Genomic DNA, 14,820 nt, shown 5'->3' with positions numbered 1-14,820 from the left:
AAGATGCATGTGCATGCTTAAAACGCGTTTTCGCACAAAGGCGTGCGCGGGTGCTAAAAAGAGCAGCATCGGCATGCTTAGCACGTCGTTTGGTAGAAATCCACGTGCGCGTTCTGCCAAAAGCACCATTTGCATGCACATCTTGTGGTTTTGCAGAAAACTTCATCCGCGTCTACCAAAAGATGCATGTGCATGCTTAAAACGCGTTTTCGCACAAATGCGTGCGCGGGTGCTAAAAAGAGCAGCATCGGCATGCTTAGCACGTCGTTTGGTAGAAATCCACGTGCGCGTTCTGCCAAAAGCACCATTTGCATGCACATCTTGTGGTTTTGTAGAAAACTTCATCCGCGTCTACCAAAAGATGCATATGCATGCTTAAAACGCGTTTTCGCACAAATCCGTGCGCGGGTGCTAAAAAGAGCAGCATCGGCATGCTTAGCACGTCGTTTGGTAGAAATCCACGTGCGCGTTCTGCCAAAAGCACCATTTGCATGCACATCTTGTGGTTTTGCAGAAAACTTCATCCGCGTCTACCAAAAGATGCATGTGCATGCTTAAAACGCGTTTTCGCACAAATGCGTGCGCGGGTGCTAAAAAGAGCAGCATCGGCATGCTTAGCACGTCGTTTGGTAGAAATCCACGTGCGCGTTCTGCCAAAAGCACCATTTGCATGCACATCTTGTGGTTTTGCAGAAAACTTCATCCGCGTCTACCAAAAGATGCATGTGCATGCTTAAAACGCGTTTTCGCACAAATCCGTGCGCGGGTGCTAAAAAGAGCAGCATCGGCATGCTTAGCACGTCGTTTGGTAGAAATCCACGTGCGCGTTCTGCCAAAAGCACCATTTGCATGCACATCTTGTGGTTTTGCAGAAAACTTCATCCGCGTCTACCAAAAGATGCATGTGCATGCTTAAAACGCGTTTTCGCACAAATGCGTGCGCGGGTGCTAAAAAGAGCAGCATCGGCATGCTTAGCACGTCGTTTGGTAGAAATCCACGTGCGCGTTCTGCCAAAAGCACCATTTGCATGCACATATTGTGGTTTTGCAGAAAACTTTATCCGCGTCTACCAAAAGATGCATGTGCATGCTTAAAACGCGTTTTCGCACAAATGCGTGCGCGGGTGCTAAAAAGAGCAGCATCGGCATGCTTAGCACGTCGTTTGGTAGAAATCCACGTGCGCGTTTTGCCAAAAGCACCATTTGCATGCACATCTTGTGGTTTTGCAGAAAACTTCATCCGCGTCTACCAAAAGATGCTTGTGCATGCTTAAAACGCGTTTTCGCACAAATGCGTGCGCGGGTGCTAAAAAGAGCAGCATCGGCATGCTTAGCACGTCGTTTGGTAGAAATCCATGTGCGCGTTCTGCCAAAAGCACCATTTGCATGCACATCTTGTGGTTTTGCAGAAAACTTCATCCGCGTCTACCAAAAGATGCATGTGCATGCTTAAAACGCGTTTTCGCACAAATGCGTGCGCGGGTGCTAAAAAGAGCAGCATCGGCATGCTTAGCACGTCGTTTGGTAGAAATCCACGTGCGCGTTCTGCCAAAAGCACCATTTGCATGCACATCTTGTGGTTTTGCAGAAAACTTCATCCGCGTCTACCAAAAGATGCATGTGCATGCTTAAAACGCGTTTTCGCACAAATGCGTGCGCGGGTGCTAAAAAGAGCAGCATCGGCATGCTTAGCACGTCGTTTGGTAGAAATCCACGTGCGCGTTCTGCCAAAAGCACCATTTGCATGCACATCTTGTGGTTTTGCAGAAAACTTCATCCGCGTCTACCAAAAGATGCATGTGCATGCGTAAAACGCGTTTTCGCACAAATGCGTGCGCGGGTGCTAAAAAGAGCAGCATCGGCATGCTTAGCACGTCGTTTGGTAGAAATCCACGTGCGCGTTCTGCCAAAAGCACCATTTGCATGCACATCTTGTGGTTTTGCAGAAAACTTTATCCGCGTCTACCAAAAGACGCATGTGCATGCTTAAAACGCCTTTTCGCACAATTGCGTGCGCGGGTGCTAAAAAGAGCAGCATCGGCATGCTTAGCACGTCGTTTGGTAGAAATCCACGTGCGCGTTCTGCCAAAAGCACCATTTGCATGCACATCTTGTGGTTTTGCAGAAAACTTCATCCGCGTCTACCAAAAGATGCATGTGCATGCTTAAAACGCGTTTTCGCACAAATGCGTGCGCGGGTGCTAAAAAGAGCAGCATCGGCATGCTTAGCACGTCGTTTGGTAGAAATCCACGTGCGCGTTCTGCCAAAAGCACCCTTTGCATGCACATCTTGTGGTTTTGCAGAAAACTTCATCCGCGTCTACCAAAAGATGCATGTGCATGCTTAAAACGCGTTTTCGCACAAATCCGTGCGCGGGTGCTAAAAAGAGCAGCATAGGCATGCTTAGCACGTCGTTTGGTAGAAATCCACGTGCGCGTTCTGCCAAAAGCACCATTTGCATGCACATCTTGTGGTTTCGCAGAAAACTTCATCCGCGTCTACCAAAAGATGCATGTGCATGCTTAAAACGCGTTTTCGCACAAATGCGTGCGCGGGTGCTAAAAAGAGCAGCATCGGCATGCTTAGCACGTCGTTTGGTACAAATCCACGTGCGCGTTCTGCCAAAAGCACCATTTGCATGCACATCTCGTGGTTTTGCAGAAAACTTCATCCGCGTCTACCAAAAGATGCATGTGCATGCTTAAAACGCGTTTTCGCACAAATGCGTGCGCGGGTGCTAAAAAGAGCAGCATCGGCATGCTTAGCACGTCGTTTGGTAGAAATCCACGTGCGCGTTCTGCCAAAAGCACCATTTGCATGCACATCTTGTGGTTTTGCAGAAAACTTCATCCGCGTCTACCAAAAGATGCATGTGCATGCTTAAAACGCGTTTTCGCACAAATCCGTGCGCGGGTGCTAAAAAGAGCAGCATCGGCATGCTTAGCACGTCGTTTGGTAGAAATTAACGTGCGCGTTCTGCAAAAAGCACCATTTGCATGCACATCTTGTGGTTTTGCAGAAAACTTCATCCGCGTCTACCAAAAGATGCATGTGCATGCTTAAAACGCGTTTTCGCACAAATGCGTGCGCGGGTGCTAAAAAGAGCAGCATCGGCATGCTTAGCACGTCGTTTGGTAGAAATCCACGTGCGCGTTCTGCCAAAAGCACCATTTGCATGCACATCTTGTGGTTTTGCAGAAAACTTCATCCGCGTCTACCAAAAGATGCATGTGCATGCTTAAAACGCGTTTTCGCACAAATGCGTGCGCGGGTGCTAAAAAGAGCAGCATCGGCATGCTTAGCACGTCGTTTGGTAGAAATCCACGTGCGCGTTCTGCCAAAAGCACCATTTGCATGCACATCTTGTGGTTTTGCAGAAAACTTCATCCGCGTCTACCAAAAGATGCATATGCATGCTTAAAACGCGTTTTCGCACAAATCCGTGCGCGGGTGCTAAAAAGAGCAGCATCGGCATGCTTAGCACGTCGTTTGGTAGAAATCCACGTGCGCGTTCTGCCAAAAGCACCATTTGCATGCACATCTTGTGGTTTTGCAGAAAACTTCATCCGCGTCTACCAAAAGATGCATGTGCATGCTTAAAACGCGTTTTCGCACAAATGCGTGCGCGGGTGCTAAAAAGAGCAGCATCGGCATGCTTAGCACGTCGTTTGGTAGAAATCCACGTGCGCGTTCTGCCAAAAGCACCATTTGCATGCACATCTTGTGGTTTTGCAGAAAACTTCATCCGCGTCTACCAAAAGATGCATGTGCATGCTTAAAACGCGTTTTCGCACAAATGCGTGCGCGGGTGCTAAAAAGAGCAGCATCGGCATGCTTAGCACGTCGTTTGGTAGAAATCCACGTGCGCGTTCTGCCAAAAGCACCATTTGCATGCACATCTTGTGGTTTTGCAGAAAACTTCATCCGCGTCTACCAAAAGATGCATGTGCATGCTTAAAACGCGTTTTCGCACAAATGCGTGCGCGGGTGCTAAAAAGAGTAGCATCGGTATGCTTAGCACGTAGTTTGGTAGAAATCCACGTGCGCGTTCTGCAAAAAGCACCATTTGCATGCACATCTTGTGGTTTTGCAGAAAACTTCATCCGCGTCTACCAAAGGATGCATGTGCATGCTTAAAACGCGTTTTCGCACAAATGCGTGCGCGGGTGCTAAAAAGAGCAGCATCGGCATGTTTAGCACGTCGTTTGGTAGAAATCCACGTGCGCGTTCTGCCAAAAGCACCATTTGCATGCACATCTTCTGGTTTTGCAGAAAACTTCATCCGCGTCTACCAAAAGATGCATGTGCATGCTGAAAACGCGTTTTCGCACAAATCCGTGCGCGGGTGCTAAAAAGAGCAGCATCGGCATGCTTAGCACGTCGTTTGGTAGAAATCCACGTGCGCGTTCTGCCAAAAGCACCGTTTGCATGCACATCTTGTGGTTTTGCAGAAAACTTCATCCGCGTCTACGAAAAGATGCATGTGCATGCTTAAAACGCGTTTTCGCCCAAATCCATGCGCGGGTGCTAAAAAGAGCAGCATCGGCATGCTTAGCACGTCGTTTGGTAGAAATCCACGTGCGCGTTCTGCCAAAAGCACCATTTGCATGCACATCTTGTGGTTTTGCAGAAAACTTCATCCGCGTCTACCAAAAGATGCATGTGCATGCTTAAAACGCGTTTTCGCACAAATCCGTGCGCGGGTGCTAAAAAGAGCAGCATCGGCATGCTTAGCACGTCGTTTGGTAGAAATCCACGTGCGCGTTCTGCCAAAAGCACCATTTGCATGCACATCTTGTGGTTTTGCAGAAAACTTCATCCGCGTCTACCAAAAGATGCATGTGCATGCTTAAAACGCGGTTTCGCACAAATGCGTGCGCGGGTGCTAAAAAGAGCAGCATCGGCATGCTTAGCACGTCGTTTGGTAGAAATCCACGTGCGCGTTCTGCCAAAAGCACCATTTGCATGCACATCTTGTGGTTTTGCAGAAAACTTCATCCGCGTCTACCAAAAGATGCATGTGCATGCTTAAAACGCGTTTTCGCACAAATCCGTGCGCGGGTGCTAAAAAGAGCAGCATCGGCATGCTTAGCACGTCGTTTGGTAGAAATCCACGTGCGCGTTCTGCAAAAAGCACCATTTGAATGCACATCTTGTGGTTTTGCAGAAAACTTCATCCGCGTCTACCAAAAGATGCATGTGCATGCTTAAAACGCGTTTTCGCACAAATGCGTGCGCGGGTGCTAAAAAGAGTAGCATCGGTATGCTTAGCACGGCGTTTGGTAGAAATCCACGTGCGCGTTCTGCAAAAAGCACCATTTGCATGCACATCTTGTGGTTTTGCAGAAAACTTCATCCGCGTCTACCAAAGGATGCATGTGCATGCTTAAAACGCGTTTTCGCACAAATGCGTGCGCGGGTGCTAAAAAGAGCAGCATCGGCATGCTTAGCACGTCGTTTGGTAGAAATCCACGTGCGCGTTCTGCCAAAAGCACCATTTGCATGCACATCTTGTGGTTTTGCAGAAAACTTCATCCGCGTCTACCAAAAGATGCATGTGCATGCTTAAAACGCGTTTTCGCACAAATCCGTGCGCGGGTGCTAAAAAGAGCAGCATCGGCATGCTTAGCCCGTCGTTTGGTAGAAATCCACGTGCGCGTTCTGCCAAAAGCACCATTTGCATGCACATCTTGTGGTTTTGCAGAAAACTTCATCCGCGTCTACCAAAAGATGCATGTGCATGCTTAAAACGCGTTTTCGCACAAATCCGTGCGCGGGTGCTAAAAAGAGCAGCATCGGCATGCTTAGCACGTCGTTTGGTAGAAATCCACGTGCGCGTTCTGCAAAAAGCACCATTTGCATGCACATCTTGTGGTTTTGCAGAAAACTTCATCCGCGTCTACCAAAAGATGCATGTGCATGCTTAAAACGCGTTTTCGCACAAATGCGTGCGCGGGTGCTAAAAAGAGCAGCATCGGCATGCTTAGCACGTCGTTTGGTAGAAATCCACGTGCGCGTTCTGCCAAAAGCACCATTTGCATGCACATCTTGTGGTTTTGCAGAAAACTTCATCCGCGTCTACCAAAAGATGCATGTGCATGCGTAAAACGCGTTTTCGCACAAATGCGTGCGCGGGTGCTAAAAAGAGCAGCATCGGCATGCTTAGCACGTCGTTTGGTAGAAATCCACGTGCGCGTTCTGCCAAAAGCACCATTTGCATGCACATCTTGTGGTTTTGCAGAAAACTTTATCCGCGTCTACCAAAAGACGCATGTGCATGCTTAAAACGCCTTTTCGCACAATTGCGTGCGCGGGTGCTAAAAAGAGCAGCATCGGCATGCTTAGCACGTCGTTTGGTAGAAATCCACGTGCGCGTTCTGCCAAAAGCACCATTTGCATGCACATCTTGTGGTTTTGCAGAAAACTTCATCCGCGTCTACCAAAAGATGCATGTGCATGCTTAAAACGCGTTTTCGCACAAATGCGTGCGCGGGTGCTAAAAAGAGCAGCATCGGCATGCTTAGCACGTCGTTTGGTAGAAATCCACGTGCGCGTTCTGCCAAAAGCACCCTTTGCATGCACATCTTGTGGTTTTGCAGAAAACTTCATCCGCGTCTACCAAAAGATGCATGTGCATGCTTAAAACGCGTTTTCGCACAAATCCGTGCGCGGGTGCTAAAAAGAGCAGCATAGGCATGCTTAGCACGTCGTTTGGTAGAAATCCACGTGCGCGTTCTGCCAAAAGCACCATTTGCATGCACATCTTGTGGTTTCGCAGAAAACTTCATCCGCGTCTACCAAAAGATGCATGTGCATGCTTAAAACGCGTTTTCGCACAAATGCGTGCGCGGGTGCTAAAAAGAGCAGCATCGGCATGCTTAGCACGTCGTTTGGTACAAATCCACGTGCGCGTTCTGCCAAAAGCACCATTTGCATGCACATCTCGTGGTTTTGCAGAAAACTTCATCCGCGTCTACCAAAAGATGCATGTGCATGCTTAAAACGCGTTTTCGCACAAATGCGTGCGCGGGTGCTAAAAAGAGCAGCATCGGCATGCTTAGCACGTCGTTTGGTAGAAATCCACGTGCGCGTTCTGCCAAAAGCACCATTTGCATGCACATCTTGTGGTTTTGCAGAAAACTTCATCCGCGTCTACCAAAAGATGCATGTGCATGCTTAAAACGCGTTTTCGCACAAATCCGTGCGCGGGTGCTAAAAAGAGCAGCATCGGCATGCTTAGCACGTCGTTTGGTAGAAATTAACGTGCGCGTTCTGCAAAAAGCACCATTTGCATGCACATCTTGTGGTTTTGCAGAAAACTTCATCCGCGTCTACCAAAAGATGCATGTGCATGCTTAAAACGCGTTTTCGCACAAATGCGTGCGCGGGTGCTAAAAAGAGCAGCATCGGCATGCTTAGCACGTCGTTTGGTAGAAATCCACGTGCGCGTTCTGCCAAAAGCACCATTTGCATGCACATCTTGTGGTTTTGCAGAAAACTTCATCCGCGTCTACCAAAAGATGCATGTGCATGCTTAAAACGCGTTTTCGCACAAATGCGTGCGCGGGTGCTAAAAAGAGCAGCATCGGCATGCTTAGCACGTCGTTTGGTAGAAATCCACGTGCGCGTTCTGCCAAAAGCACCATTTGCATGCACATCTTGTGGTTTTGCAGAAAACTTCATCCGCGTCTACCAAAAGATGCATATGCATGCTTAAAACGCGTTTTCGCACAAATCCGTGCGCGGGTGCTAAAAAGAGCAGCATCGGCATGCTTAGCACGTCGTTTGGTAGAAATCCACGTGCGCGTTCTGCCAAAAGCACCATTTGCATGCACATCTTGTGGTTTTGCAGAAAACTTCATCCGCGTCTACCAAAAGATGCATGTGCATGCTTAAAACGCGTTTTCGCACAAATGCGTGCGCGGGTGCTAAAAAGAGCAGCATCGGCATGCTTAGCACGTCGTTTGGTAGAAATCCACGTGCGCGTTCTGCCAAAAGCACCATTTGCATGCACATCTTGTGGTTTTGCAGAAAACTTCATCCGCGTCTACCAAAAGATGCATGTGCATGCTTAAAACGCGTTTTCGCACAAATGCGTGCGCGGGTGCTAAAAAGAGCAGCATCGGCATGCTTAGCACGTCGTTTGGTAGAAATCCACGTGCGCGTTCTGCCAAAAGCACCATTTGCATGCACATCTTGTGGTTTTGCAGAAAACTTCATCCGCGTCTACCAAAAGATGCATGTGCATGCTTAAAACGCGTTTTCGCACAAATGCGTGCGCGGGTGCTAAAAAGAGTAGCATCGGTATGCTTAGCACGTAGTTTGGTAGAAATCCACGTGCGCGTTCTGCAAAAAGCACCATTTGCATGCACATCTTGTGGTTTTGCAGAAAACTTCATCCGCGTCTACCAAAGGATGCATGTGCATGCTTAAAACGCGTTTTCGCACAAATGCGTGCGCGGGTGCTAAAAAGAGCAGCATCGGCATGTTTAGCACGTCGTTTGGTAGAAATCCACGTGCGCGTTCTGCCAAAAGCACCATTTGCATGCACATCTTCTGGTTTTGCAGAAAACTTCATCCGCGTCTACCAAAAGATGCATGTGCATGCTGAAAACGCGTTTTCGCACAAATCCGTGCGCGGGTGCTAAAAAGAGCAGCATCGGCATGCTTAGCACGTCGTTTGGTAGAAATCCACGTGCGCGTTCTGCCAAAAGCACCGTTTGCATGCACATCTTGTGGTTTTGCAGAAAACTTCATCCGCGTCTACGAAAAGATGCATGTGCATGCTTAAAACGCGTTTTCGCCCAAATCCATGCGCGGGTGCTAAAAAGAGCAGCATCGGCATGCTTAGCACGTCGTTTGGTAGAAATCCACGTGCGCGTTCTGCCAAAAGCACCATTTGCATGCACATCTTGTGGTTTTGCAGAAAACTTCATCCGCGTCTACCAAAAGATGCATGTGCATGCTTAAAACGCGTTTTCGCACAAATCCGTGCGCGGGTGCTAAAAAGAGCAGCATCGGCATGCTTAGCACGTCGTTTGGTAGAAATCCACGTGCGCGTTCTGCCAAAAGCACCATTTGCATGCACATCTTGTGGTTTTGCAGAAAACTTCATCCGCGTCTACCAAAAGATGCATGTGCATGCTTAAAACGCGGTTTCGCACAAATGCGTGCGCGGGTGCTAAAAAGAGCAGCATCGGCATGCTTAGCACGTCGTTTGGTAGAAATCCACGTGCGCGTTCTGCCAAAAGCACCATTTGCATGCACATCTTGTGGTTTTGCAGAAAACTTCATCCGCGTCTACCAAAAGATGCATGTGCATGCTTAAAACGCGTTTTCGCACAAATCCGTGCGCGGGTGCTAAAAAGAGCAGCATCGGCATGCTTAGCACGTCGTTTGGTAGAAATCCACGTGCGCGTTCTGCAAAAAGCACCATTTGAATGCACATCTTGTGGTTTTGCAGAAAACTTCATCCGCGTCTACCAAAAGATGCATGTGCATGCTTAAAACGCGTTTTCGCACAAATGCGTGCGCGGGTGCTAAAAAGAGTAGCATCGGTATGCTTAGCACGGCGTTTGGTAGAAATCCACGTGCGCGTTCTGCAAAAAGCACCATTTGCATGCACATCTTGTGGTTTTGCAGAAAACTTCATCCGCGTCTACCAAAGGATGCATGTGCATGCTTAAAACGCGTTTTCGCACAAATGCGTGCGCGGGTGCTAAAAAGAGCAGCATCGGCATGCTTAGCACGTCGTTTGGTAGAAATCCACGTGCGCGTTCTGCCAAAAGCACCATTTGCATGCACATCTTGTGGTTTTGCAGAAAACTTCATCCGCGTCTACCAAAAGATGCATGTGCATGCTTAAAACGCGTTTTCGCACAAATCCGTGCGCGGGTGCTAAAAAGAGCAGCATCGGCATGCTTAGCCCGTCGTTTGGTAGAAATCCACGTGCGCGTTCTGCCAAAAGCACCATTTGCATGCACATCTTGTGGTTTTGCAGAAAACTTCATCCGCGTCTACCAAAAGATGCATGTGCATGCTTAAAACGCGTTTTCGCACAAATCCGTGCGCGGGTGCTAAAAAGAGCAGCATCGGCATGCTTAGCACGTCGTTTGGTAGAAATCCACGTGCGCGTTCTGCCAAAAGCACCATTTGCATGCACATCTTCTGGTTTTGCAGAAAACTTCATCCGCGTCTACCAAAAGATGCATGTGCATGCTGAAAACGCGTTTTCGCACAAATCCGTGCGCGGGTGCTAAAAAGTGCAGCATCGGCATGCTTAGCACGTCGTTTGGTAGAAATCCACGTGCGCGTTCTGCCAAAAGCACCATTTGCATGCACATCTTGTGGTTTTGCAGAAAACTTCATCCGCGTCTACGAAGAGATGCATGTGCATGCTTAAAACGCGTTTTCGCCCAAATCCGTGCGCGGGTGCTAAAAAGAGCAGCATCGGCATGCTTAGCACGTCGTTTGGTAGAAATCCACGCGCGCGTTCTGCCAAAAGCACCATTTGCATGCACATCTTGTGGTTTTGCAGAAAACTTCATCCGCGTCTACCAAAAGATGCATGTGCATGCTTAAAACGCGTTTTCGCACAAATGCGTGCGCGGGTGCTAAAAAGAGCAGCATCGGCATGCTTAGCACGTCGTTTGGTAGAAATCCACGTGCGCGTTCTGCCAAAAGCACCATTTGCATGCACATCTTGTGGTTTTGCAGAAAACTTCATCCGCGTCTACCAAAAGATGCATGTGCATGCTTAAAACGCGTTTTCGCACAAATGCGTGCGCGGGTGCTAAAATGAGCAGCATCGGCATGCTTAGCAAGTCGTTTGGTAGAAATCCACGTGGCGTTCTGCCAAAAGCACCATTTGCATGCACATCTTGTGGTTTTGCAGAAAACTTCATCCGCGTCTACCAAAAGATGCATGTGCATGCTTAAAACGCGTTTTCGCACAAATCCGTGCGCGGGTGCTAAAAAGAGCAGCATCGGCATGCTTAGCACGTCGTTTGGTAGAAATCCACGTGCGCGTTCTGGAAAAAGCACCATTTGCATGCACATCTTGTGGTTTTGCAGAAAACTTCATCCGCGTCTACCAAAAGATGCATGTGCATGCTTAAAACGCGTTTTCGCACAAATCCGTGCGCGGGTGCTAAAAAGAGCAGCATCGGCATGCTTAGCACGTCGTTTGGTAGAAATCCACGTGCGCGTTCTGCCAAAAGCACCATTTGCATGCACATCTTCTGGTTTTGCAGAAAACTTCATCCGCGTCTACCAAAAGATGCATGTGCATGCTTAAAACGCGTTTTCGCACAAATGCGTGCGCGGGTGCTAAAAAGAGCAGCATCGGCATGCTTAGCACGTCGTTTGGTAGAAATCCACGTGCGCGTTCTGCCAAAAGCACCATTTGCATGCACACCTTGTGGTTTTGCAGAAAACTTCATCCGCGTCTACCAAAAGATGCATGTGCATGCTTAAAACGCGTTTTCGCACAAATCCGTGCGCGGGTGCTAAAAAGAGCAGCATCGGCATGCTTAGCACGTCGTTTGGTAGAAATCCACGTGCGCGTTCTGCAAAAAGCACCATTTGCATGCACATCTTGTGGTTTTGCAGAAAACTTCATCCGCGTCTACCAAAAGATGCATGTGCATGCTTAAAACGCGTTTTCGCACAAATCCGTGCGCGGGTGCTAAAAAGAGCAGCATCGGCATGCTTAGCACGTCGTTTGGTAGAAATCCACGTGCGCGTTCTGCCAAAAGCACCATTTGCATGCACATCTTCTGGTTTTGCAGAAAACTTCATCCGCGTCTACCAAAAGATGCATGTGCATGCTGAAAACGCGTTTTCGCACAAATCCGTGCGCGGGTGCTAAAAAGAGCAGCATCGGCATGCTTAGCACGTCGTTTGGTAGATATCCACGTGCGCGTTCTGCCAAAAGCACCATTTGCATGCAAATCTTGTGGTTTTGCAGAAAACTTCATCCGCGTCTACCAAAAGATGCATGTGCATGCTTAAAACGCGTTTTCGCCCAAATCCGTGCGCGGGTGCTAAAAAGAGCAGCATCGCCATGCTTAGCACGTTGTTTGGTAGAAATCCACGTGCGCGTTCTGCCAAAAGCACCATTTGCATGCACATCTTGTGGCTTTGCAGAAAACTTCATCCGCGTCTACCAAAAGATGCATGTGCATGCTTAAAACGCGTTTTCGCACAAATCCGTGCGCGGGTGCTAAAAAGAGCAGCATCGGCATGCTTAGCACGTCGTTTGGTAGAAATCCACGTGCGCGTTCTGCCAAAAGCACCATTTGCATGCACATCTTGTGGTTTTGCAGAAAACTTCATCCGCGTCTACCAAAAGATGCATGTGCATGCTTAAACGCGTTTTCGCACAAATCCGTGCGCGGGTGCTAAAAAGAGCAGCATCGGCATGCTTAGCACGTCGTTTGGTAGAAATCCACGTGCGCGTTCTGCCAAAAACACCATTTGCATGCACATCTTGTGGTTTTGCAGAAAACTTCATCCGCGTCTACCAAAAGATGCATGTGCATGCTTAAAACGCGTTTTCGCACAAATGCGTGCGCGGGTGCTAAAAAGAGCAGCATCGGCATGCTTAGCACGTCGTTTGGTAGAAATCCACGTGCGCGTTCTGCCAAAAGCACCATTTGCATGCACACCTTGTGGTTTTGCAGAAAACTTCATCCGCGTCTACCAAAAGATGCATGTGCATGCTTAAAACGTGTTTTCGCACAAATGCGTGCGCGGGTGCTAAAAAGAGCAGCATCGGCATGCTTAGCACGTCGTTTGGTAGAAATCCACGTGCGCGTTCTGCAAAAAGCACCATTTGCATGCACATCTTGTGGTTTTGCAGAAAACTTCATCCGCGTCTACCAAAAGATGCATGTGCATGCTTAAAACGCGTTTTCGCACAAATCCGTGCGCGGGTGCTAAAAAGAGCAGCATCGGCATGCTTAGCACGTCGTTTGGTAGAAATCCACGTGCGCGTTCTGCCAAAAGCACCATTTGCATGCACATCTTCTGGTTTTGCAGAAAACTTCATCCGCGTCTACCAAATGATGCATGTGCATGCTGAAAACGCGTTTTCGCACAAATCCGTGCGCGGGTGCTAAAAAGAGCAGCATCGGCATGCTTAGCACGTCGTTTGGTAGATATCCACGTGCGCGTTCTGCCAAAAGCACCATTTGCATGCAAATCTTGTGGTTTTGCAGAAAACTTCATCCGCGTCTACCAAAAGATGCATGTGCATGCTTAAAACGCGTTTTCGCCCAAATCCGTGCGCGGGTGCTAAAAAGAGCAGCATCGGCATGCTTAGCACGTTGTTTGGTAGAAATCCACGTGCGCGTTCTGCCAAAAGCACCATTTGCATGCACATCTTGTGGCTTTGCAGAAAACTTCATCCGCGTCTACCAAAAGATGCATGTGCATGCTTAAAACGCGTTTTCGCACAAATCCGTGCGCGGGTGCTAAAAAGAGCAGCATCGGCATGCTTAGCACGTCGTTTGGTAGAAATCCACGTGCGCGTTCTGCCAAAAGCACCATTTGCATGCACATCTTGTGGTTTTGCAGAAAACTTCATCCGCGTCTACCAAAAGATGCATGTGCATGCTTAAACGCGTTTTCGCACAAATCCGTGCGCGGGTGCTAAAAAGAGCAGCATCGGCATGCTTAGCACGTCGTTTGGTAGAAATCCACGTGCGCGTTCTGCCAAAAGCACCATTTGCATGCACATCTTGTGGTTTTGCAGAAAACTTCATCCGCGTCTACCAAAAGATGCATGTGCATGCTTAAAACGCGTTTTCGCACAAATGCGTGCGCGGGTGCTAAAAAGAGCAGCATCGGCATGCTTAGCACGTCGTTTGGTAGAAATCCACGTGCGCGTTCTGCCAAAAGCACCATTTGCATGCACATCTTGTGGTTTTGCAGAAAACTTCATCCGCGTCTACCAAAAGATGCATGTGCATGCTTAAAACGCGTTTTCGCACAAATCCGTGCGCGGGTGCTAAAAAGAGCAGCATCGGCATGCTTAGCACGTCGTTTGGTAGAAATCCACGTGCGCGTTCTGCCAAAAGCACCATTTCCATGCACATCTTCTGGTTTTGCAGAAAACTTCATCCGCTTCTACCAAAAGATGCATGTGCATGCTTAAAACGCATTTTCGCCCAAATCCGTGCGCGGGTGCTAAAAAGAGCAGCATCGGCATGCTTAGCACGTCGTTTGGTAGAAATCCACGTGCGCGTTCTGCCAAAAGCACCATTTGCATGCACATCTTGTGGTTTTGCAGAAAACTTCATCCGCGTCTACCAAAAGATGCATGTGCATGCTTAAAACGCGTTTTCGCACAAATCCGTGCGCGGGTGCTAAAAAGAGCAGCATCGGCATGCTTAGCACGTCGTTTGGTAGAAATCCACGTGCGCGTTCTGCCAAAAGCACCATTTGCATGCACATCTTGTGGTTTTGCAGAAAACTTCATCCGCGTCTACCAAAAGATGCATGTGCATGCTTAAAACGCGTTTTCGCACAAATCCGTGCGCGGGTGCTAAAAAGAGCAGCATCGGCATGCTTAGCACGTCGTTTGGTAGAAATCCACGTGCGCGTTCTGCTAAAAGCACCATTTGCATGCACATCTTGTGGTTTTGCAGAAAACTTCATCCGCGTCTACCAAAAGATGCATGTGCATGCTTAAAACGCGTTTTCGCACAAATCCGTGCGCGGGTGCTAAAAAGAGCAGCATCGGCATGCTTAGCACGTCGTTTGGTAGAAATCCGCGTGCGCGTTCTGCCAAAAGCACCATTTGCATGCACATCTTG

Source organism: Dermacentor andersoni, unplaced genomic scaffold (assembly GCF_023375885.2).
Source record: "Dermacentor andersoni unplaced genomic scaffold, qqDerAnde1_hic_scaffold ctg00000047.1, whole genome shotgun sequence".
Classification (NCBI taxonomy): domain Eukaryota; kingdom Metazoa; phylum Arthropoda; class Arachnida; order Ixodida; family Ixodidae; genus Dermacentor; species Dermacentor andersoni.
The sequence above is the reverse complement of the archived record's forward strand: the minus strand, read 5'-3'. Positions refer to the sequence as shown.